The 26,866-nt window shown below is 30.4% G+C and overlaps 1 protein-coding gene across 3 annotated transcripts in view; it reads right to left on the reverse strand.

Moving 5' to 3' along the window:
* The window catches only part of LOC100164099 (synaptotagmin 1), a 51,226-nt gene extending 36,847 nt beyond the window's left edge, over nucleotides 1–14,379 (reverse strand). For 2 of the 3 annotated variants that reach the window (XM_016804391.2, XM_001944678.5), the window contains exon 1: nucleotides 13,843–14,379. The gene's annotated coding sequence lies outside the window, so the exon portion shown is untranslated. Of the gene's footprint in view, nucleotides 1–11,214; nucleotides 11,623–13,842 lie in introns of those variants that run through there. The other variant, XM_008184918.3, reaches the window with a different exon arrangement.
* Nucleotides 14,380–26,866: the final 12,487 nt, after the last annotated feature.

The raw sequence follows: 26,866 nt of genomic DNA on the forward strand, positions 1-26,866 counted from the left end.
CGCTTGTTCTACCTCTTTTATGAGTTCATCATATCTGTATCGCTTATTAGAGCACTGCATTAACTTTTTGTAATTTCTTTAAGTTTTAATTCAAATTTAGTTTTAAAATCAGACACACACATTTCGTTAGCCATTGCTAAAGACGTACTAATATAAGCTCACAAAAATACGAAAAATAACCTAACTACAGTAACAACGGTACAATATTGTATCATTTAGATAAGGTTTATTTTGTGTACCTTTAATGTAGGTAACGAGTTGATAAAATACGATAACAACGATAAATTAACAAGATACGTGGGGTCATTTATAATCGTAATAAATTCGTACGACAAAAATCACTATTTATATTTAATATTATAGAACGTATATAAGACACTACGGTTTTGCCATTACGATAAAAGTCAGTATACGGTTTTGCCCAAATGAGGTTGGCCATAACTAGGTTTGCCCGGTCAAAAGCCGAAATATGACATTTTGCCCAAGGATTGTGGGCAGTTCGCGTTTTGCCCGGGCATTTCTGAGGTTTGCCCGATTTTGGCTTTTGACCGTAATATATATAATGTACAATCACTTACACCTAAGAATGTTCATTCCTATTTTTCCTTTAATAATGCATTTTTTTCAAATTCTGATTTTTGGAACTATTAAATAATAAACTAAAGGGTTATATTTTAGATTTTCTATTTCATTTAAGGAGTACCCAGTGGCGATATCAACTTATTTTCTTAAAATGAGGAACACTCTTTTTTCGGTAAATTGTTAAGTACATTTTTTTGAAAATGTTGATGTATCCTAATCAAAATTTGAACTAGGTAGTAGTTTTTGAATTTTTTTTTAGCTTTGTGTGATAAAGAAAATATTGTGCCCCGATAACAGATTTTGAAGGTATGGAGACTATGCTGACTTTAAAATTATAATTATCCATGAACATTTTACTACCACCTATAAAATTATAATATAATAAGTCAAATGTTCAAAAAAATCACTCACCTCAAAAATTGTTGCAAAAAAGGATTGTTCTAATCGAGAAAAATAAATTAGTGATACTGTTACGTTTCCTATAAAATATGTATAATATAGCACACCTTTGGAATAGTGTGGTGACATAATTAATTAGGCAATTGATATCATAGGCATGCTGAAGTTATTGCGAAAAGGGTTCACTACCGTGAACACAGTATTACAATTAATCAAACTATAAAAGTCTTGTCACACGTCTCTTTTATGAAAAGTCTCGACATCCATGAGATAGGATACGAATCGACCTGAATACTAAATTATACTTAAACGATACCTAAATTCCACCTTGTATACAGAAAAGTCACCAATACCACGACCACCACCCTTAAGGATATATAAGGGAGACCATCAGAAGAACTCGTCAGATGGTTACAGTATGGGTTAGCAAGTGGTCAGACAGTTAGGGATACTCAAGACACTTGGAGGTCTTATCTGTCACTGTCTTAGCTGAGATCACTTTTCAGAAACACCGCTCACCACTCTATTATAGCTTACTATTGTATTTTCTTATTAAATATATATTAAATAAATACACATTTGATCTATATACATCACGTCTTCATTCCTATATGCATCAATATATCGACAAGAGTTTGGACGTAACAGTCCTATGTAGGACATTCCTTGAATAGTGTAAAAACAATCTAAGTAATTGAAAATACGATCGTGAAGTATACCCGCTGCTTAAAAATTTAAAATTCCAAAAATTAGAATTCATTTCAAAGAAAAAATGTGGTTGAGCATGCTTGGTGGAGCACTTTGTATATCGAATTGTACTGACATATATAATTATTATAAAACAAATCGATAAATACCGTTAAGGTGGTATCAAATCATATTAAATATTTTATTATCGACGAGGGCTTCGTGAAAAAAAGGACCTGTCTTTCAGGACTATCGTTTAACGAAAACACTTGATTTACCAACTTAACGATTTACCTAAAAATCAATCGATGTAGGCAATATGATTATCTGAAGTATATACGTCCGTAAGAATAATGATAATAATAATTATAATACATCGTCTACAATATAATTATAAGAGTTAAAAATTGTATTTATTCATAAATGAGGTGTACCTATTATAGTGTACGTATTACTAAAAATGATTGATCATTTGAAATCTGAAATTGCACGTTAGAATATATGTTATTCGGTAGTTTCTCGTAAATCCTAATGATCTTTATAAGATTGACAATCGTATATTGGAGAAAAATATGAAACTATACGTGTAATTGGATTTGTGGAAAATATTATTGCTATACGGTTTGTTATTCAAATAATAGCGTCCCGAAGATATGATAGATTTTATAATGATAAAACAATAATAACTGTCCACCTCACACAGTTACACGAGTATTGTGCTGCTCCGCATAATTTCATAAACAATATATTATACCGTATCGCATTTCACGTGTTCGTAGATTTTTCTCAACTGAATTATGAGAGACATCACAATAACAAAATAATATGGTAACATATGACGTTAATAAACGCATTCGATGGGATATTGAGAATTTTGAAACAAAAAATGTGTTCGATTTCCTAATTTATTTTCATAAGTGTTTATGACTAATGACTTTATTATATGATTATTACGAGTATTATCGTTATTATTGTAGTTGCACACATAGTGAGACGTCATCAAACCTTGATTTCTTTGCTTAAAAAATTAAAAAACATCATAAACCCTCATGTTTAAATACGTAGCAAAAATATGTGTTGGATGGTGAAAAGTGTTGGTTGTGCGAGGTATACAAATATACATAACTCAAATGTAACCCACCACTAGGTTATATTATCCGCTGGCAACGATTTTATTTTTCCATTTCCCCGAAACTAGAAGATTTAAAACCCCCAGGATTTTGATCATTCAATAGTATCCAAACCCAGATAGTTTGATTTAATGTCGTCGGTTATAATATGGACTTTAAAAAATGAAAGATTTGAGTTTGGGATTTTCAAACCATCGTTTATGATGGCGAATTAAGATTTGTTTAGTTTACAAAACTAGTCGTCTAAAGATTTAGGACGGCTGCAGTGCTGTGAACGCGACTATTGTTATTATATTCTATAGATTATGGATGTATTAAACGATATGTCACGTTGCGAGTGAGTAATGAGAACTCACGTTTCCGTTATTTCCGTCCTTATGTCCTGCTTCTAATACTGCAGAAACGTGTGAACTGACGCGCACGCACTTTCGTTCTCGGGGTCTAATACGTATAATATAATAATATTATAACAGCGATTTCCTCGGTCGATTTTTCGATTAAACTGGCAGCACCGCTTCTGCACAGGCGCGCGCGTACGTGGAAAACCGCACCCGGGGGCCGCACTAACCGTTCAAAACGGGCCGGGAAACGACGCTGCCGCCACTGGCCATGTGCGCACGTTTATATTCGCTTAAAAAAAAACCGAACAGCTCTCCCCGCGAATCGAGAAAATATTATAATATTATGTATGATGCATATATTATTATAGTCCGCTCAAACCCCGAGGCGAATATCTTGTATCTTGCACTACCCTCCGTGGTATAAATCGAAATTTATATATGATTATCGTCATCGAATAATATTATTATACCCTGTACATATCTATAGATGGATCATAATTATAATCTGACGTTTTAATTACATCGAATTTTGCCGTACATATATTTTCGCATACTCTCGTCGCCGAAGGGCTTATACTAATTAGTCACGAAATATAGCCATACCGCTGTTAGTAATAGTATAGTAACACACACGTACATACTTAATTTGATGCGTATTGTTTTTACGGAGATGGGATATGGTTTGAAGTGTGATAAAAACCAATGTGTGTGTGCTGTTCTCATACCACGTGGTGAATCACACTTGGACCCTCTCATTGTTGGACGTAAAATCCTATTGTTTTATAAACCTATGCGTATAATTATATATATATAAGGTATACACTCGCTTCGACGAGTGCCCTCTCAGCTTCGGATGCTCTTCTTGAGCTAGTATCTATGTGTAATGTATATATATATTAATACCTACGTCACTGTATACAATCTGCACTTTTCGGGTAGTATAGAAATTTTCATATCGAGTGAAAAAATATACCAAGTTTATCATCGCGTATAGATTCGTCTGAATATGGGTGGTTTGATTTAAACGAAAATCTCTGCAACATGTTATTATAATATAACTTAATATAGCCGTTTTGGCGTGCACCCTGCCACATTATATGATATTTGGGGTGTACAAAGACACGCGTGTTCGTTTGAAAGGGTAAACATGTTTAATGTACTTTTAAATTTCGTGTACGTCACGCGTGTAATCCATAATATTTTGATCGCAACCAGCCGATAAAATGTTAAATGTGTAATTTCGTATACCGATTTTCGTTCACACCATATTATTAAATGTTAAACGCCACATTTTCATCGGGATAATAAATCAGTAATCACATCGGTTTGTGTATTATTTGATAATATATTGTATTCGTATACCGTACACACTACTGAGCTATTATGCAGGTAGGTACTGGTATTTTTAATGTGCCATCATATGACCCATCTTTAAATTAGTGCTTTTTCTTATAATTTCCCTAGGTTAATTTATTTAGTATTTTATTTTTTCTTCTTACTTCTCAATTCAAACAATTTCTGGTCATTTTTTCATTATGCCTATTATTTTATTAACTCTCAAAATGAATATAATATACCTATCTGTCGAAATTGATATGAAAATAAAAAAAAATGATACGAAAATTAAAATTACTATTGAAAAAAGCGTGTCATTCTAATGGATGGTATTACATTTGAATTCAATAATATCATTATATAAAAAAAAAAACGATTCTGAGTGGAGACGGTTTGTCAGTCTAGTTGTTATTCTTGGTTATTTAATATGTAATTTCCTCCAAGTTTGAACATAAAATAACTATAAAACTGGATTTTTATATTTTTCATTTTTTTTGGTTACAAAATTAACTACTTACGTGGAACTTTGTTTTAGATTTTTAATCCTTATCTGTAAAAATTAAAAGTTTAACATTTTATATATTTTTAAATTTTAAATTTGATAAATGTTGTCAAAATTCAAGCTTTAAATACTTTTAAAAAAAATTGTAACTATTTATTTTTAATATTTTTTAAGTGCTATTATAATAATATATCAGGAGCCGTGTAATAAATTATCACATATCTGACCCAATAATTAAAATTTTATTGACTTTTATATGACCGTAGACAGCTCAAAACGAGTCAAAATATTATGAACATTTTATCAAGTATAGGAATTGATAAAATAAACATATTATGAGGTAAATTTGAAGTATCTACAGTTATTTGATTTTTAATAGAATCACTACATGAGAAATCGAGAGAATATCCAATGTTGTAAAAATTTGAACTCCAAACGCTCATAAAAATTAAATTTGACATTCCGGTAGACATTATTTTTAAGTCAATGTATATAAACGTATTAAGGGCCTTGTATTAAATTTTCAAGCTTTTTGGTCTAACGAATACAATTTATTGAACTTATAGAAAACAAAACTAAAAAAAGGGGAATGGAATATGACCGTAGACATCCCAAAAACAATTCAAAATATACATCATTATAAAATCAATATATTCATCGCTCCGCTCAGAATCTAAAATGTATATAATATTATATAATTATTATAAATGTATTATATTATATTATGTCAGCGTTCAATAATCGCCAACATGGTATTATAAATATTTTATTATATTATGTATTACGAATCCTAAGATGAAGATTTCCTATAATAAAATAGAACAGTCTTGGTCTATATTATAGACTCTATATTGAGGATGTGTGGATGTGGATTGTTTGAACACATTTTACCGTATGCATACGAGATTATGTGACCTTTAGTTGAATATCCATCAACCCTAAACCTACTACGTCTCACATAGTTCTTGGTACTTACTTAGAATATAGATACACTAATTTACTTGCACAACTGGCTTATATAATATAATATATTATATGGATACATTCAAAATTACTTAGAGTACACTAATAAATTCATTCATAATTCACTATTTTATTTAATGAACTCTATCATACATAATATCTGATAGTATTAAAATATTGCTGTTGTAGGTACTACGTAAATACGTAATAATAATTTTAAATTTTAATAATTTTATTATAGTTACAATGTATGTATGATTGCAGTTTATATATGATATAAAACGGCAATTATTGGCAGTCGTTAAATTACGGCTATCTGTTATCAATAATTATATAATATTATTTCAGAAAATATGTTAATACCATGTTGAAGAAAGTTTCGTATACGTTAATAACTAAAGATGTAAAATCACCTATGTTAAATTTTATTCCGATAACATAATATTATATTTAGGTAGGTGCCTACAGATGGTCGAGTATATAATATTATCATGCCGGAAGCTATTTAGATACTTTATGTGATCCATGTGACATTTCAGAATCAAAACGTATATTATACCATAGTGTTATACGCGTCACATTACATTTTTTTTAGGTGAGGGAGAACATGTATTATAAAATGCTGTCATGTCTCGACAACCATTATCAAGAAGATGCATTGATAAATCGCTACTTTGGATACAAGTGTGACCTGCAATGTATGTGGAAAATATAACAATACGCATTACGCATCAAGAAGCAACACGAGCCTAACTTCTCATATAAAAGTAATATTATAATTTATATTATGTTATGTTATTAAAAAAATAAAACCTAATTATTGTGACTGGGGTAAAAAGCACGTATATAATCAAAAAGTTGGGCTTTCGTCAATATATTATTTTTTCAACGAGTGAACTATAAACGAGTCACGGGATCAAAGATTTGCGACTCGGTGAATTGGAAATGTATTCAACCATCAACCCCAAGAGAGCTGCTGTAGCGATGACGCCGTGGAGAGTGCAAAATAAATGCAAATTGAATCGAGAGTATTAATAGTATTATGTATACATATAATTTCTTTGGCCTCGGGATTTATAATTAATTGAATTTGACGGTATTGTCTTAGTTAGAATCAAATTCTCAGTTAAAATATAATATTATAATAATAATAAAAATATTCTTATGTTTATTACAAGATTAGTAAGTATGTGAATCGTATACATATGCAATATGCAACGAACACATGGACTATATAAGTAGGTAGATTTACATAATAAAATACGTTATATTAACCTTATATATAGCCATATAGGTCCTACTATGTTCGCATAATATAAGTATTTACTTTAATGTGCCTACCACAGAAATGTAAAGACGCACGGAAAAACAACCAGAGCTTCAAAACAAACGAGTTGTAGGTTAAATTACGTTGAATGTATTTATTTGTTCTGTAGGTATATATAAACAACAAAAGACTTTTGGAATAAACACATTTTAACAACGAGTTACTGGAAATTGACTTATATCATGATGATAAAAGAACCAAAAAGACGAAGAGTTAAAAAAAACATGTGGCATGAACGCATGCATTCTTCAGTAATAAGATATCTAAAGTAAGTTTAGAGTTCGTGGATATAATAAGTTTATAGATGAATTCAGATAATGTGTAGGTATAGGAGCAGTAATTGAAATATTTAAATATGAGATATAATTGTGATTATTTTTAAATTTCGAATAGCAACGTGCGCTTAGCAGTCATTTTATGTGAATGATGTAAGTACCTATATAGGAGATAATATTATGTTATATCAGCATTGTGTGATTTATCTGATAAACATTAAAATAGTATAATTTATTGTTTTATTCTCCACAGCTTCCGTTATGATAATTATACAATATAGGTATCTAATATAGGTATTACTACCTAGGTATTTATATATACTGTTCCGATTTTATACAACGCGGTATGCGTACAACATTAGAATGCTTATAAATTATAAATTATTATATCTATACGTCACGCCAAAACACTAAAAATTATGATCGTTATACCTAAATTGTATTGTCATATATATTATTATGCCTCGTGGTTGCAGTATTTAAACATCACGTAGTGTCAACAACGAGAAACCCGCGTAAGTACCGCGGTGTAGCCATTTCATCTTCGGAAAACAAACAGTTTGCACGACCAATTTGTTTGCACCGTGTGTACTTATACTTACACTGTATTTAATAATATATTATACTATGTATGTGTATGTGTTGTACTCGTTGTACTCGTTGTACTCGTAATAGTGTACTTAGTATCAGGGCCGAGCTTGGTAATTTTGGGGCTTTGTGAAAAATGTTTGTGTTATCCTATTCAGTGGTGTGTTTAGACGGTACTTTGGAGCCTCAGTGACAGTGCGACTTAATGCCATCAATGAATCCCGGATAGTTCGATAATTGGATGAGTTGTACATAGGTATACATAATTAGTTCTATAGCCAATTATTAACTAACTAGGGATAATTCATATCATATTATAATTTATAGTTTATACTGTGTTATAATTAGTATAATAACTAAATCATTTATTAATTTAATTTAATTTAATTTCATATACATATGAATATAAATTAGTGATTAATAATTAACTTGAAAGTATGGAACTGCCGGAAATGAAAACCCGATAATTTATTTATATCGACTAACCACGGGACTTTTAAAATGTATGTGGGGGCTCTGTGGAACAACACAGCTTCTACTGCCGTCAATCCGACCCTGCCAGTATACAGTGATCATATAAAAAGGTGGGCAAGTTAATGAAAATAATTAACTCAAGTTAAGTTTTTAAGAGGACACTAGATCGATAAGTTAAAAGTTAATATAGAAAAAAATACTAACTTAACTCAGTTTAAAAAAAGTTATTCTATTTTTTTTTATTAGTATGTAAATCACATAAAGAGTGAATGTTTAGTTTCTAATTTATAAATTATAAAAAACAATTTTATTGAACTTTTATCATAATGTACACTGCGTATACCTTTTTACTTTTACTTTACTATTATTTAAACTATACTCATCTCAAATTAATAATTTAACAAATATATTTTTTTATATCATATAGCAATGTTATACCTAATATAAGTTATATAACATTAAAACATAACAATTGTCAATTTGTAATTTAAATTATTAATTTTTTAAAAACATTTTTAGTTGCAACTCGCATAGGTAATATATAATTTACAACTTAATAAAATATATTAATATACACAAATTAATTATATGATCAAGAAAATGTTTGTATTTTTCTATTGGATTATTTTTATTTTATACTGATATAGTAATATTTACGTATAAGCGAAAAATTTCAAAATGTTTTCAACTCGATGGATTTTTTTAAAATTAACTGAGAAAAGCTAAGTTATTTCAACTGTAAATTAAACTAGTTAAGTTCATAAGTTGATTAGAAAATAAACTAACTAATTAAGTTAAAAAGTTAAAAAAAATTAACTTTTTAACTTAGCTTTAACTTTTTAACTAGTTAATGCCCACCTTTGATCATATATCAAATCATGCACGACCGTTTACTATGCTCCAATAAATTGAGTAGGTAGTAGGTGCCTATACAGATCAAATTATTTTATTATTTTAGATTGATTTTATACCACTTAATTTTAGTATTACCAGCTATACTATAATCTGTCAGATTTAATTAATCTTCGATTAGCTGAATCCCTCCTCTAGCACTCAGATTTAACACTTTCATGGTTCATAACCATAAAATTATAGTTGAGTTTACCTACTGTGTACATGGTAGTTAAATATAATCACATTTTATAAATCTACACCTAACGTCCACGCCTAGGATTTGATAAAAAAATAAAAAAATAATAAAATATGTGCACACGTTACATAGGTACTTCTCAAAATATGCAATGTGCCAATGTAATATTGATAATGATTTTGTTTTTCAATATGCATTAATAAGTAGTGGGTAGGGGCGTTTAAGGCTTAAACATTAAGCTACAATTATGCAAAAACATTGCAAAATTGGCATAATAATATACATGAGTGGATTAAATGGACTAAATATGGATTAAATATTTATTAGATATGATATTGTGAAATTAATTTATATTAATCGGTTTTTAAAGATTCTGAAAAAAGGGAGCGATAATAAAGTATAAATAATTCAAAAAGTTTCATACAACACCGTTCCAGATAGATATATGAATATATGGTACTTTTAAAGGTTAGCTTATGAATTTTCCAGTAGTTACGTAAAAATGATAAAATATTGTAAAAGAAGAAGGTAGGTATGAGTGAGTAAAGATATTTTTTCAACAAAGTCTTTTGAGTGAGCCACGTATGTTAAAAATGGGTTTTCAAGAGGTTTAAATATGTATGAAAGTACTGTAAGTGGGCATAACGACTGAATCATACTTTTTGTACGTTGTTTAATGTATTAATATTACAAAATACTTTAAGATTATATTTATTTTGATTTATAAACAAAATATTGTAAAAGTAAAAAAATATTTATTAATATGCGTAAGAACTTAGAATGGGTGCGTAAATTGGGCAACATATTATGTATAATATGAAACGAGTACACTAATACACATTAATTAGATTTTGAATAGAAAATATATGTAAATGCACCAAGCCAAAAGCACTGGTAATGTAACAACCAATAAATAATAATAAATATGTGGTATACAATATTGTGGTTTTGATACAATCGGACAACAAGACTGAGTTCAATATACATTATAAATTATAATAATAGAATATCATAATACTGTTATAAAAATGAATACATACCTACTACAAACTATTTAGGCATATTGGTGTTATAATTGTGTGTTGAGTAATTTAACAAGTAGGTATTATTATAGTAGTTCGGGTGGAGATGACGTAAGTATATTTGAATATTTTAATTATTGACTAATTTCATAATAAATACAGTAAAACAGTGGTATATTATGATGCGTAGAACCTTATTTTTTTTTATGTCTATTGTACTTTTTCCAAAGACTAGTGGGACGTTAAATATTAATTTTCCCCGGTCAGTCAGAAATCCCGATCTGTCCCTGTGCAGTATATATTATACGTAATTGTCCGACGACTGATCGTAGACTGTCGTTATCGTGACAGTGCGACACACTCTTTTTTAAACGTTTAAGCGTTTAAATATAACAATTAATGTAGTATATATAGGTAATGTACCATTGTACCTACTCAAAGGGCGCAAACCTTCGAAACAGACGAAAAACACCCCAGTTTGATGGATTCGCGGTTTTACCTTTATCTTTCTTAAACTGGTCGTGGCTTGCTCATCCAGCCGGCTTCCATCGGTAAGAAATCCAATACACGCCGATCGACGCTTAGCACTATATAATTAGGTATATATGTATTTTATAGGTAAAATTAGTGGTTAGTCAGTGACTTAAAATGTTATGTTATTATCAGTTTGATATTATATATTATATTTAACTATACTAGAAAATATCACGGCAAAACGATTTATTATTTTATTTTACAGCATCTACGGAGACTAATGTAATTACGAATATGATTATAACCGACCGCGGCGGTCCTACAATACCGACACCGTCTGGAACAACACTTCACTCGGTATTGTGGCGGCGGCAGAGGCGGCAGTGGCAGCAGCGACGACGACGGCGACGACGGCCGATCGATCGACATTTTGTGTTTTGCACACACGCGGCCGAATCGCGGCGACAACAAACAAAAAAGAAAAAAAAACCGAACATCACAATAATAATATAATATTATACACATACATACTATACACGGGCGTGTTATAGTACTTCATGCCCAACAGCTATCGCTACCGCCTACGCGGCTTATCCACGTTTGCGACGACCATAACCCACATAATAATATTACTATTATTATTATATTGTGATACTTGATATTTTGTAATAATATGACGATAGGATTATTATAACTCACCCGGTGGTGGTCGTAATAGCATATAACTTCTAAAATAATATTCGTCATCGCTCGTGTTATTATAGAACTGTGTATAAAATACAGTTCATCGATACAGTAGAGTTTAAGTTGTTATACTCAGATAGGTTACCTACTGATTTTTCTCAGGTATGAAAATTAGACTTTTTGTTTCTGTATAATATTGTATGCTGCATAGGCGTGAGGTGTGACTATAGGCTTCTTCCGCAGAAGCAGAATATATATTTTTAATGTAAAATGCCATTCAAAATGTTAGCGCATTCATTATATAAAACCAATGGAGGGCAGTGGTAAAAGGGGTTGTAAAATAATGATTCTCTAACTCATTTTTCGAGGAATACCCAAGAGTAACAAGGTTTTTAATCAATTATTTTATTTTTTTTTTTATCTTTATGATAATATAGTATATATTAAGGTTTGGTGTAATAATTTTTAATGGAGCGATTGTCGTGTTTATTACTTTATCAGTAATAGCCAATGGGTATTAATCAATTGGCAATTTGTATAAAAATAAAAAGACGAAAACAGATATCCAAAAGCTTAAAACACATCTATACCATATTAGTATATCACTATTCTTTATTCAAACAATATGAATATTTTTTTCTTGAATATCGAAATTAGAGGCGGCTCCTTTTGAAAATGGCAACACATGCAGCCTCTGCAGCTGCCACCGTACTCACGCACTCACGCCTATGTATGTATGTATGTATGTATGTATAAATGTATGTAATGGATGCATGTGAGTACGTACACTTAAAGTAGGTAGAATGGTAGATATATAATATAATTTTTGAAAAATGGAAATGGTAAAAACAAAAAATGTACCTATATAATATGCAATATGTATGTTTCAATTTTGTTTTAAATAATAAAACAAAAGTATGACTGTAAAATTACAGATATTATAAAGAGTCAAACATAATCAAAGAGGTAGGATACTTATTTTGGCGAATAACCTTGTTCATGTTTGTATGTATTGCGTAGGTGTAATGTAACAATTTAACTATGAATGTGAGTATTAATGGGATAAAAAAGAGAAAAAATACGTGTAAACATCTAATAATTATATGCTAGATTGCTAGAATTGTAATATTCATAACGTATATAATTATTGTCCTCACCCATTTAGATTATACGGATTTCATCGTTTTAGCCACAATAATAATAAAAAAAAAACTCGATGCACGTGACAGATATCAATTAGGTACCTGCCTATGTAAAAAAATTATATAATATTATACTATTAATACTATGGTCGCTGTGTTTTGACTTGTAAAAGTCCTGATCACCATCGTCACCCCAGATTCCAATGCTCTTCGTATACACGTACAACCACTTTTCCTCCCTTACTCCCTACGCATCATAGCCACCGCCACCACCACCACCACCACCACCACCACCACCTACGCGCTACCACCACCAAACTTTAAAGCGCGTTTGACCCCGCGCGTGACCTACATTCTAGGGGTGTGCCTTCCTCTAGCGTGGCGTGGTGGTACGACCACAGTAACCGCATCAGCGGTCATGGTTGTGTCAACGAGACGATATTATATGACAACAAAATTAATAAAAACTATTGAACTTTGGACGGTATATATCATTAAACACATAGTATTTTTTAACAAGCGGTACACTATCCTGATGTTCTCGTTTATTATATATTATACCACTCTGAATGTACTCGTAAAAATCAATAGATTTCGTCGTTTACCGCCCCTCCAAGCGTCTCGCGTGGTTTCGTCGTCACGGTTGGGTGACGAGGAAAGCGGTAAATGGGTCATACTCCGCCTGCGACTATATATAATATTATATTTGTGAGTAAACACGCGCGTCAACATGCGCTTCCTAAACTACTCTCACACACACACACACACACGTCACAGTATATACCATTACTACATCACCATAATCACCATCATCGCGGACGACTTACCCGCGTTGTAGTGTCCAAATTCAAAATTTCTATGCGTCGTCGACCGAGCCGCTCAATTCCTCCGCGGGCGGGATGGACTCTCGCGCGGTCGGTGGTCCCGTATGACTGTATAGAGGTGGGTAGTGATCTAAAGTGTACACGTTGTATCGCCCGACCCGATCCGCACACACGCACGACGGAACAGTGTCTCAATGACGCACCGCGCGCGCACGGTCCGTATACCGCGACTAACTACTATAACTGGTATCGTCCCTGTAGGACGTGCGCGGTGGACCTCTTTCGGTATGCGGCGGCGTCCGTCCCGACGGCAATCCGTCCGTAAACCGTGACGACGTGTAGGCGGAGGAATAGCAGCGATGGTGTCCGCACTTGTTCCGTTTTCAGTCCATTGCCGTGCGGCGACCGTGTGCCGAGTCGGAGACAGAGTCGTCGGAGTTTGAGTCGTCGTCAGTGGGGGTGGGGGGCACGTCGCGGTTTGACGGCGTGTAAAGCTCGTCGCAATATGGCGACGACCGTGAGAGACTGGACCAGCGGAGCGGTCGGCCGCCTGGCGCGCGCGCGATCGATAAAGGAAACGCCGCCGATGTACGCGCAACGGTCGGCGCACGCGAGCTAGGCCTGCGCGCCCACCGCTGTAGAAAGTTTTACGCCTCCCCGACCCCCACGCACTTTTCACACCCCCATCTACCAACCACCCCGTCCGTTAGCCATGCCGACCACCCCTCGTGCACCATACCCCGACCACACATTCGCCTACGCACACCGCCGCTGCCTTCGAGTATTGTGTATGTGTGGGTGCGTGTATAAGTTGTTCATCTTCCCCACCATAAAACCCCATCTCCCTTTCTCCACAGCTCGTCTATCCCGGCCCACGCCACCGGCAACTGCGAGACGCTTAGTCTCTCGTCGACGTACCGGTCTCCCCCGCCGAGGAGATACCAACCCTGTCTTGGTATAGCGTAGTCATCAGATGTGCTCTCGCGAGGGGCTACAAAATACTGTAAGTGCCCGATAAATGTATTCCGCACGATTTCACACAGAGCCTAGAATTTCATGATGTACATGATACGAATTATAGACAATTTTGATTTAATATAAAATATAGACCAATTAAAAAAATAAAGAAATAAAAATATATATATAACCATACTTACTGCAGTAGGTTAATAGCTTTGATGACCAATATGGTATTAATTTTAACGACCCGTTCGGGACCAAATCATATTCCGCTGAATTTGCAACCATCAGTCGATATTATATTTTTGATTGGGCGCTTATTATAATTTATAACTACCTACTTAATACTATTTTAGAAAATTTTTGTATGAAATTATGAGTTATGATTCTGAATAATTATATTTCAAGTTTTGTAATCATCTAGTTTATAATAACCATTGATAAGTATTACTTATAGGCTATTTGTAATGTTTATGCAAAATATAGGTATTTGATAGGTGGTATGTACTTGTATACAAATATACAATTTAATAAATACAATTTTTATTTTATTCATTATTGATAAATTATCTATTGACGCATTGCGCGTTCTCTGGTTATTCTGCGGGAGCGTCCCTGAGTGACAGCACACTTGCGCAACAAGCATACCCAAACATCTTTCGATTTTCATCGGACTACAACTGACAACCTTTGTTTATCTATGCTCACAAATTAAACTTGAACACCCCAAACTGGCTATTTCCAAAATGAGAAAAATTAATTTTCACTATTCTATCGATTACATTTAAAATAGTGGCTATTGGCTGTTCTATTTAAATAAGTAATACTAATTTATACATTCTATAATTATAAAATATTAAGGGTTGGACGAATACCTATATATTACCATAATTCAATATTTATAATGTATTAATAATCAACTAATTAGTTTGTTTCATAAAGAGAAAATAGACAATACAATGTATTAATACTTCAATATTCTTTAAGTGTCTATATTTTACACACAGTACAAATAATTGCCTCATTGGTACCTGAATAATATTACGCTAATCGACATTTTATGTTTTTTTGGAGCAGGTAATTGCCACATTTTTAATCTGAGAGATCTAAGCGGTTATAGTTGCGTCAATTACTACGCGAACCGAATGTTACAGTATAACATCGGAAACAATTGCGCACACAGTTACATTACACCAAAATATAGCATATTATATAATACTATATAATATGTAATGTATGGATATTCTGTCACATGTTTATAAATTAACAGTATTTGACTGATAAAATAAGTAAATCGGTATTTGAGTGGAATATATTAATTATATTAATTATGTTAATTAATGAGAAGTACGAATGGTTAACTAATAACGATTTAAATAGGTTATACCTATTGTTTCACTATAAACCGGGTAGGTACACTGGTAATAATGCAGAGCGAGCTACATTTTTTTGTCAATCAGAATATGAATAAACCCAATTAAAGTCATGCGAGAAAAAAAAAGATGTAGCTGTGAGCTCTTCTTTACACTGGTGGTGAAAGAGTAATCACGATATTTTTGTTGGTAAATTTCCTCAGCGACCATCTCGCTGTCAAGTGCAAGTTCCTCCAACGACGATTTTAATAATCGAATTTTTTTCGCGTCGTTGTCCATGAGTGTGTTATACGTAGGTACAACACCGTACAGATTGTACAGTGGGAAACCGATTCTTGATCAGCTCCTACTTGACAACACGAAACACCAGTTTCCGAATGATTAAGCGCCGGGGGAAGGAGGGGTGTCAAGGTAGAATGAACATGATCCCTTACATTATTCACTGCTTTGTTATATCTCAACCAATTATTTAATAAGCAACTTAAAAGGATTTTCATAGTTTTTAAAAACTTCAGTAAGTCCTGTGTGGGCAAATCATCATTAAAAAAATTATCAATGTTGGTGCATAAAAAAAACATTCAGAGATGCTTTTACAAATAAAATGTACAAAGTAAAAACATTATTATTTGTTTAAAAGATTTACAAATAAAATGCATGCTAAAGTTGATTTGTTTTGAATTCACCTTAAAAAGTGAGAACAAAAGGTTATTTAAAATAATTAATGTGTGCGTAATAGTGACCTAATTATTACCAGTAGAAAAGCCTTACAACTAAATAAAATGTTAGTACCTATATAGAATTAAAAAATTAAATATTATAGTTGGCAAACGACTTACTACTTCTCATAGATTGTATTTAAACCTATTATTTTAATATTGTATTATTATAATACCTATATAGTAGTTATGAAAAAAATGTAAATGTATAATATACATATCAGTAGACTTAGAGCAACCTAGCTAGAAATATGTCTTAATTATATTGTAAAATAAAAAAAAAAAGATGGGTAAGTGGATGTCACTCTGCTGTACAGTAGGTTACAAGTGGGTCACTGTATAATGGATAGTATTAAATTTGAATTCAATGATATAATATCACTGTATAAGAAAAACGATTCTGAGTGGAGATAGTATATCAGTCTAGGTATTAGACATATATATACTTATCTATGGTATTAAAAAAAAATTGCCCTATAATAGGCATCTATAATAAATTCCAAATTATTCATATCACAATATCCATTATGTAACGCGTCATACATCAACAACAAACCGTGGTACTATCATAGATATATAATAGAATACTTTAGAAGTTTCAAGTACCTACGAATAATATTATACAATCACAGTGCTGCAACTAGAGATAAAAGGGCCCAGGTGCGAGTTAAATTTTGGGGCCCCCTATTTCAAATTTTGTCTTACAAAATTGCATAGCACCAAAAGCACAATTAAGGCTGGGCTTACAACTCCCTGGTAACAAAAAAAAAAACCCAGAAAATAAAAAAGACACATGGTTTCCCATCCCAGGAGGCTAAACATTTTTATTTTGGCTCTTCAAATAATGTCTATATATAGTGCATACCAAGTAAAATTTTAAAAAGCAAAACAATTTTTATCATTTTATTTGAATTAATTTTACTTACAAAAATATATCAAATAATTAATGCTGCACAGGCCTCCATTTGAAATGTAAGCCATATGTGTTTTCATCTCAGTTGATATTTTAGATTCTGAGCGAAGCGATGAATATATTGATTTTACAATGATGTGTCTTATTTTAATTTTTAATTTTTTTTTGTCCCTATCATCACCTTTTAAGACAGTAAAAATGTTTAGATTTTCTTCAACAGTATCTTTTTTGTACTTTAGGGGGGGGGGGGGGGTCGTCAAAAGTAAAAAATTCTAAATAGTTTTCAAAAGTGCTGTGAAAAACAAAAGAAAAATTAAGGAAAAACGGGGATTTTTACTCAAAATCGGTTTTAGACAAATTTGATTTTAGGTTTTGGTGTAACTCTAAAACAAATTACCTTATGAACAGATACCCACATGAAATTTTGACTAAATTTTTATATTAGAATTTTCTATACATCATAAGGTTTTAAAAATATTTTGAGCTGTTTACGGATATTTTAAGTTTCCAATTTTTTTAGTCTTTTATTCTATAAATATCAATAAAATATTATTTGTTGGGCAAAAAAGCTTGAAAATTTAATAGACAGCTCTTAATATATTGTTTCAAAGACAAATGAAAAGTATTAAAAATCTATATTCACAATTTTTTTTATAAACATTTAAAGTTAAAATTTAAACATATAATTCACACAATGTTTAAATAAATTTGTGTTAGAAATTCATAAAAAATATTCTTTTTAAATTTAAGATTTTTTTACAATTCAAAGACAAATAACTGTAGATACATGGAAATTTCACTTAATATTTATTTTATCAATTCCTACACTTGATACAATTTTTAAAATATTTTAACTTGTTCTGAGCTGTTAACGGATAATTTCAATTTTAATTTCAATTTTTTTAGTTTTTTTTCTATGAATATCAATAAAGTTTTATTTGTGAGGCCAAGTTATAGTTAAAAAAGTATAGTATAAAATTTTGTATAAATTGTTATCTTCATGAGTATAATCAATAATATAATAACATAATATTGGATGTTGGACGGGCGTTGCAGGCAAAAAAAAATATCATCTGTCTATAACCCAATTTACAATGAACTCTTATTTGGAAAGAAGAATTTTAAATCGTTATCACATTACACTTTAAATGGGTCAAAAATCTAAGTATTTGAAAACATAGTGTTGTAGAATAAAAATACATCTAAGTATAGAATACTGGGTATGGTTAGTAAGGGTTATAGGAGAGTAATACGTAAAACACGGTTTGTACAGGCAAGTTGAAGATCCGTTCGAATGTGGTCCTTCTTAGAGAAAGATACCATGATAACCCCTGCTACTATGCTGCATGAATTAAACTGTATCATAAATTAGTATTTATATAACATGTAATATGTTATAAGATGGTCGATGGACTATGGATGTGCATAATATTATGTGTTTACTCATGCTGGTGTCATATTTTAAGGTTGATTAGTGATTTTATTTTATTAGCTTAAAGGGTGTAATAGTATTTAAATTTATTTTACAGCTTTATTATATTTTGTGTCTATAATGTCATGTAAATATATATTTTTAATTCACTCACATTGCGTCTGAGTAGGTATTGCAATTGTTCAATATAAAAATGATATATATATTTATATATTCGTGGATATGTCTCCACAAAGTTGTGTTCGATGCTCCAAGTTACTGTGACGTTAAGATATTATGCATGGCATGGCTCGTCTTGTACTTATAATTTATGTGTTCACTTATTATTGAATTAATAGGATATAGAGATGTACTTTTTTCCTACATTTTTTTTTATAATATTGAAGTGTTTTGAACACCTTTTATGTGAGATAAGTTTTATTATTATTATCGCAATTAGTACTATATGCAACTCGTAAGGTCTTAAAAATGGCTACATTTATGACTCGCTATCATATAGGTAATTTACTGCAGACACTTATTGATATCCAAATGTTATTTAAGTTATAGAACACTAAAGCTATACTTATGATCCAAATACCTACCTAATTCTACTATGTAATGATTGTACTTAGATACAAATATTATGGTTAAATCTCGTTAATTAGTAGATATGCTGTAATTTATAGGCTGTAAGAAATTCTTACGTTAGCATCCACCAATAGGACTTTTTACTGACATCTATTTCGAACGTTATTCAAGTTATGAAGCACTTAAAACTATACTTATGATAATAATCAATTTGTCTTATGTTCTAAAGATGAATAAATAAAGAATGAAGTGTATAATAATAAGTTTGGTTGAAAGAAATAATTAACAAATTAATTTGGTTAATAGTACAAGATAAAATATAATCGTGTGACCATATACCCGGGTGCTAGAATGACTCAATAATATACCTACAAGTGTGGACGCATTCGTTTGAATGGCAATAAACTAATATATTATCGAAGTGCTACATACGGGTGAAGACTATGAGGTTTTTTTACTAAGAAACTAGCTCCAGTGTAGATTTGGTTTGATCCTTACATAAATTATGATTCGAATTTAATCCCTTCTGCTATTGATGAGTATCTTTTGAACGTAACACTAAGGGACCACGTTGGTGGTTTAAGTAATACGGTGTTGCATAAGTACCGCAAGGGCTCCAATAGAGCATTAAGTTTGTGTTATTTTGTAGACCACCTTTGCGTCTGTGCATACGAGTGCATAGTATGGGTATTGGGTAGTGTATCCTATATATTATACATTGCGTCATCTCACACTCTCCGTATTAATACTACGTTGGAATTAATTATCTATTATTATTATTTAAATATACTCTGACAATAATGTAATATTATATATTAATATTACAGTAGTACCTAAAGTACACTTGAAAATTCAAAAAATAAGATTTTGAGTAAATGCATAGTTAGGAAAAAATTAAGGGAAAATATGGGGGTGATCTTGCTTGGTAAACCACTCTCTGTATAAAGGATTGCTTTATCGCAAATTGCTCAACAGTCTACCCTCTTGTAATTTATTGAAAGTCATAATCATCACTCGTGTTCGCATTTAATGGACAGTCATGTTGACGTTTTTTTAAAACATCTGTTTAAGTCAGACCTTCCGAACAAAAAATGATTGTCGGTCGATCTTAACCGAAAACCACACTCTATTTGTATGTATAGTACACCTAAACAACGCTTTCGTTATATAGGTACGCATACGTATACTGTAGATTGTTTTTAGGTATAAGTACCCTGCCGATTTTTGTTGAACCGTTCTATACGTAAGTAAGTAAGTAAGTTAATAATACAATATAATTTTAGGCATGCCCAGCAGTCACGAGCAGATAGGACGGCCATTACTTTAGTAGGTAGTGTATAGGTATGTATCTATAGAATTTTTATAGTATCTTATGCACGCGATTTTTAAAACACGCGTACGGGTCATATCTATATGACGTGAGTCTACAAGTCTGGCGATCGAAAATATCACTTGTACACTCTTCCATATTAAAATATATGTATAATAGTGTATTAATGTATTATACGTAGGTATTACGAATACAAATTGTCCGATTAAAAATTGCAAGAGATCTATTGCAAAATAAATGACATCACGTCCAAAAGAGTAAAATATTTTCTGTATAGATACGTATTATGCAGTGTAAATACACGCGACCTATTTTACTCGAGAGTGTATTGTTCCGCATATTGTTATGGTTTTTTCCTCAACAAACACTATTATGAAGCCCAGTAAAACAACTCAAAGGCCAATGTTCTGAAGTTTGAAACCAGACACTCGCTAGATATAGTATAAAATGAACGATATCATTTTAATTGATCATTATTTTCCTAGGAAATAGTGAAAAAAACACCAAAATGGAAGGGTGGAGTACGCAATGAAATTTTGGTTAAGGGGCGTTTACAACAAAAACGAAGACCGTTTTTGGGTTAATGGTCTGGAATTGCGTATTCTTCTAATGTAGGTAATACATTTTTTTTTATTGAATGATAACCATTACATAACAATATGTTAATTGTTGATAGCAGTTAACAATTATATAATTGGTTCATCTATTTCCTGTAAGCTAAGCTTGAGTGGAAGGTACAGAATTTAACGGAGTACAATATTATATTAACAACTAAAATAATAATAAAATATTTATTACATAATATTATTATTTAGTCAAAAATAATAACTGACAATACATCATTATCTTATGTCAATGCATAAAGAAAACGAAATGAGTGTCCAATAAATATAATATAGCATATATTATATGAAATGCCGTATCTTTGTTTTTAGTTTATACAATCAACGAACACAGTGATGTATAACGTGTTATAGTGATATCGCGTTTCGGACACAAGCAAAAAACATTTTTAGACAGACTTCGTTATGCAATTACACCACATTTTTACATCAGAAATTAAATAAGATATGTCTTAGTATATCTACTTCGTGTTAGAACTGAAGATGTAGTTAAAACCAATTATTAACTATAATAACACTATGGATAAATATCGATTTTCTTAATTTATGAAAATGTTCTAAAAATACTACCTTTTGCCACTGGTTAAGTCACCCATAAAAATAAATTAGTCACAAAATGAGAACATAACTAAGAAAAACTCAGACAAGAAACAACTAGTATCAAATGCTACAGACTAAAGTTAAATTGTCGAAGTAGGAATTAGAAAGTACACATTTCACAGTAATTGGCAACTTCACTATTGAGTAAATAGAGTCTATACTATAATAGACATACTAAAAAAATAAAAATACAAAGGAAATACACATCTTGTTTTTAATAGACGTTTTAACCGACAAAGGGTGTACAATACAACAATTTAATTGGACACGAGATTTTCGAAACTTTTTTTGAGTTGAAAGAAAATATTTTTCAAATTATTTTCCATAAAAATGTATCCAGAGAAATTATAATAATGATAAAATGTATCGAATTATTAATTATTCACGGTGGTGTCAGCCGTTAACATTACCTCAGCCCTACCGCTATAAAACTTTTTAGATTATATTATATAGATCTCTATAATTCTGAGAAATAGTGAGTGGGTGATTGAGGAACATTTAAGAGGACGTCACATCCACATGTTGTCTCCATCTTACCACGTACGACATAGACAAAACGCGTTTACGCAGACTGAGTATAAATCGTCCAATTTTGGTTCTAGAGTAAAAATACCTATTATAAAATTGACTTGTGAAAATATTTCTGAGGGAATGTCATTGCGTTTTTTCCATCATACCCAATATAACCATTATATCGTTTAGAAATATCAAAAATTTCAAAATATTAAAAATACCTTTAACTTTACAAAATTTAATTTTTTTTAAAATAACTCAACGACTAGCCCTTCAAAATATTGTCATCTTTTAATTTTGTTGTAGGTAATTTTTATTCCACCACCAAAAATGAGCGAGTTCTACTCAGACTGCGTAAACGCGTTTTGTCTATATCGTACGTGTAATTAAGACGAAACAACACATGTGGGTGTGACGTCCTTTTAATTTTTGTTGTAGAAAACTATAATAATATTATGCTATTTTTATTGGAAAACGTTTCGTTGGTGGTGCTAGGATATTTGATCAAAATTATATTTTATATTAAACAATTCAAGATAGGTAGATATTTTTTTCTAGCTTACTAGAATATTGATAGTTTAATATTATACCCATAAATACGATATATGCTAATGAAATAAATTATATTTTCACATCGTTAGATTTTAAGTTTTTTTTTTTTCATTGAACAAAAATTTATATATTTACAATCTGTATTTACATGTCATACAATAAGTAAATTTGATATGATTTGATTTACGGGAGGGGGAAGTTACCCAATGGTGCCACCCCATGGGTTTTTAAAAGTTAAATAATTATTAACTATAGTTTATTTTAATCGAACGCTTATAATATATTTGTATATTTCGTTTAAATTTCAAATTAATACAAAATTCAAAATATTGTATTATTAATATCAAGTACGCCATTATAATGATTGACGTTTTATAGTTCATATACGTTTAAGGTTTAACGTTTTATATATGTACAATATATAATAAAGCTATTATTATTATCATTACCTACTGTATATTTTATGAGAAAACATAACATAATTTCTCATTATTTTGATTCGATTTGTGTGCTTTTAAAAGATAATATTTTTAATATTGTCTGCTATCATTTATTACTATAATATACTGTTACTACTTTTTTTCTTATTTAAATGAAGTATTTCCAATTTTTAGTTGAACTATAAATAATAATTGGGCAATAAGTAAAGTTAATCGCATAATTTAAAAAAAATATACGTACATGGGATGCTTATTGATAAACAACTAATTATTAGTAGCACCTCTGAAAATAGTTTGCTAATATTATTTATTATAGCATATTTGTTAGTTTGCTACTGTTAAATATAATTATTTTTTTTTAATATAACGAAATAATGGAAAAGGTTTTGTATTGATTTTATGGGTGTAAAGTCATGTAATGGGTGGAAAAACCACGAGTTCACTGCGAAAGGCAGAACGGAATTAAACGAGGCGCTAATGAGTAAACAGTTATCTAAATACCCTGCAGAGCTTTTCTTCAAGTAATTATTTCACGTACAGAGATATATGAAATCGGTTTTGTTTTCTACTCCAATTTATTCTTCAGACTCTCATCAAATATTAGTACTTACCAATTTGATATTTAATAAAATATAAGGAATTATCTTGTAATAGTTTATTAGATAATTAAATCGTCTTTCATATTTTTGTGTTACTGTATATACTGTAAGTAATGTGTAACATGTACACTTGTACAATCCACATCAAATATTAGGGTATAATATTATTTACACTTGGGCAATACTTTAAATTTCATACTATAACTAGTTTATAGGTAATTTTGTCTATATAAGGCATAAAGTGGAAGACGTGACAAAAATAACTTGTATACCAAAATAATATACCATGTATATACATTGTAATAGTGTATTATTTATGTTCATATACCAAGTCTAACCAGTGTAGAAATATACTTCATTTTCATATTCTATGTATTTATATTCGCTGTAGCAGGAAATTGCCAATAAAATCTCACTCGTGTTCATCTTTATTGGACAAACACAACCCAAACAATATAAATAATACAAGCAACTTAAATTTGTTGGAATGGTATCAAACTATTAAAATATGTACTTTATAATACTTATATTAGTTTAAAAGGTAAATCTTAAAATCAATATAGGTAATATGGAAAACAGAATTAATTTATCTTCCGGAACCTGTTACGTGTCGATTCGACTGGGCTAATCTTGTCAGTCCCTTTGCCCTTCCTGAGTTATATATTTTTGACGAGATGACATTTTCTAATTTTTGTTTGGAATGCTTTCATTATGAAGTAATTTGTAGAATATGAACTTCATTCTATTTTTAATTATTAATTAGCTATTAATTAATTTATTAATTAACCTACTTCATCGTGAAGTCTTCGATCAAACTGAAGTATTCAACAAGTTTCATACATTTATTTTGCTGAATATACACGGTTTAAAAATAATGGATATTTGTCACAATATTGTACCTTCCTAGACACATCCTAATTACTATGTTAATATTATTATTTTACAATTTAGGCATTTGCATCATATGTTAAAATGCTTAATTATTATTTCTCATCCACAAATATTAGTCTTATATAACAAATTATTGATATACTAATTATACTATATATATTATTATCTGTCATATTCTATACAGATTTGTTTTAAATTAATTTTACTACAACTGTTGCGTGTTTTAAAATAATATTCATACTTTAAAAGTATGTTTTATTTATTTGTATAAATCAGAGATGGAAAACGTTTTTGAAAACGTTATTAAACGAAAAAAAACAAAAAACGAAAACAATTAATAAAACAAAAACAAAAAACAACTGAAAAACGATAACAAAAAATCCCAAAAGCCGAAAAAAATTTAAGAACGAAATCAAAAACGAAAACGAAAATAAATTATAGTATTATACATTATTAAATTATACCATAAAAAAAATAATTATGAAAAAATGTAAATGTATAATATACATATCAGTATCAATATCTTAATTATATTGTAAAATAAAAAAAAAAAAAGATGGGTAAGTGGATGTCACTCTGCTGTACAGTAGGTTACAAGTGGGTCACTGTATAATGGATAGTATTAAATTTGAATTCAATGATATAATATCACTGTATAAGAAAAACGATTCTGAGTGGAGACAGTATATCAGTCTAGGTATTAGACATATATATACTTATCTATGGTATTAAAAAAAAATTGACCTATAATAGGCATCTATAATAAATTCCAAATTATTCATATCACAATATCCATTATGTAACGCGTTATACATCAACAACAAACCGTGGTACTATCATAGATATATAATAGTATACTTTAGATGTTTCAAGTACCCACGAATAATATTATACAATCACAACAAAACAACTAATTAGTTATTCTAGGTTTTTTAGTATGTGATTTCGTCCAAATTTGAGCTTAAAATGACTATAAAAATAAACTGGGCTTATGTATTTTTTTAGATTTTTTGGCAACAGAATTAACTACTTACGTGAAATCTTGTTTTAAATTTTGAATCCTTAGAAAAAAAAGTTGAACATTTTATACATTTTTAACTACGAAATAATTATTCAATTTAATATGATAAATTTTGTGAAAATTCGATCTTTAAATGCTTATAAAAAAAAATTGTGCCTATGTATTTTTAATATTTTTCAACTGCTATTGTAACAATATATCAGGAGCATTGTATTACATTTTTACACTTTTTGGCCCAACAGATAAAACTTTATTGATATTTATAGAAAAAAAACAAAAAAATTGAAAACTGACTATGTCCGTAAACAGCTCAAAAAGTGTTAAATTATTTTCAAAATTTTATGGTTTATAGAAAATGCCAATATAAACATTCAGTGAAATATACCATAGTATTCAGCGCAAATTTTTCTTTAAGAATAAATTACAAAAATAATATTAATGTTCTATATTTACGTAATAAATGCACATATAAATGGTAAAAATGTGGGTAAGTG

The sequence above is a fragment of the Acyrthosiphon pisum genome, chromosome A1, assembly GCF_005508785.2.
Source record: "Acyrthosiphon pisum isolate AL4f chromosome A1, pea_aphid_22Mar2018_4r6ur, whole genome shotgun sequence".
Lineage (NCBI taxonomy): Eukaryota > Metazoa > Arthropoda > Insecta > Hemiptera > Aphididae > Acyrthosiphon > Acyrthosiphon pisum.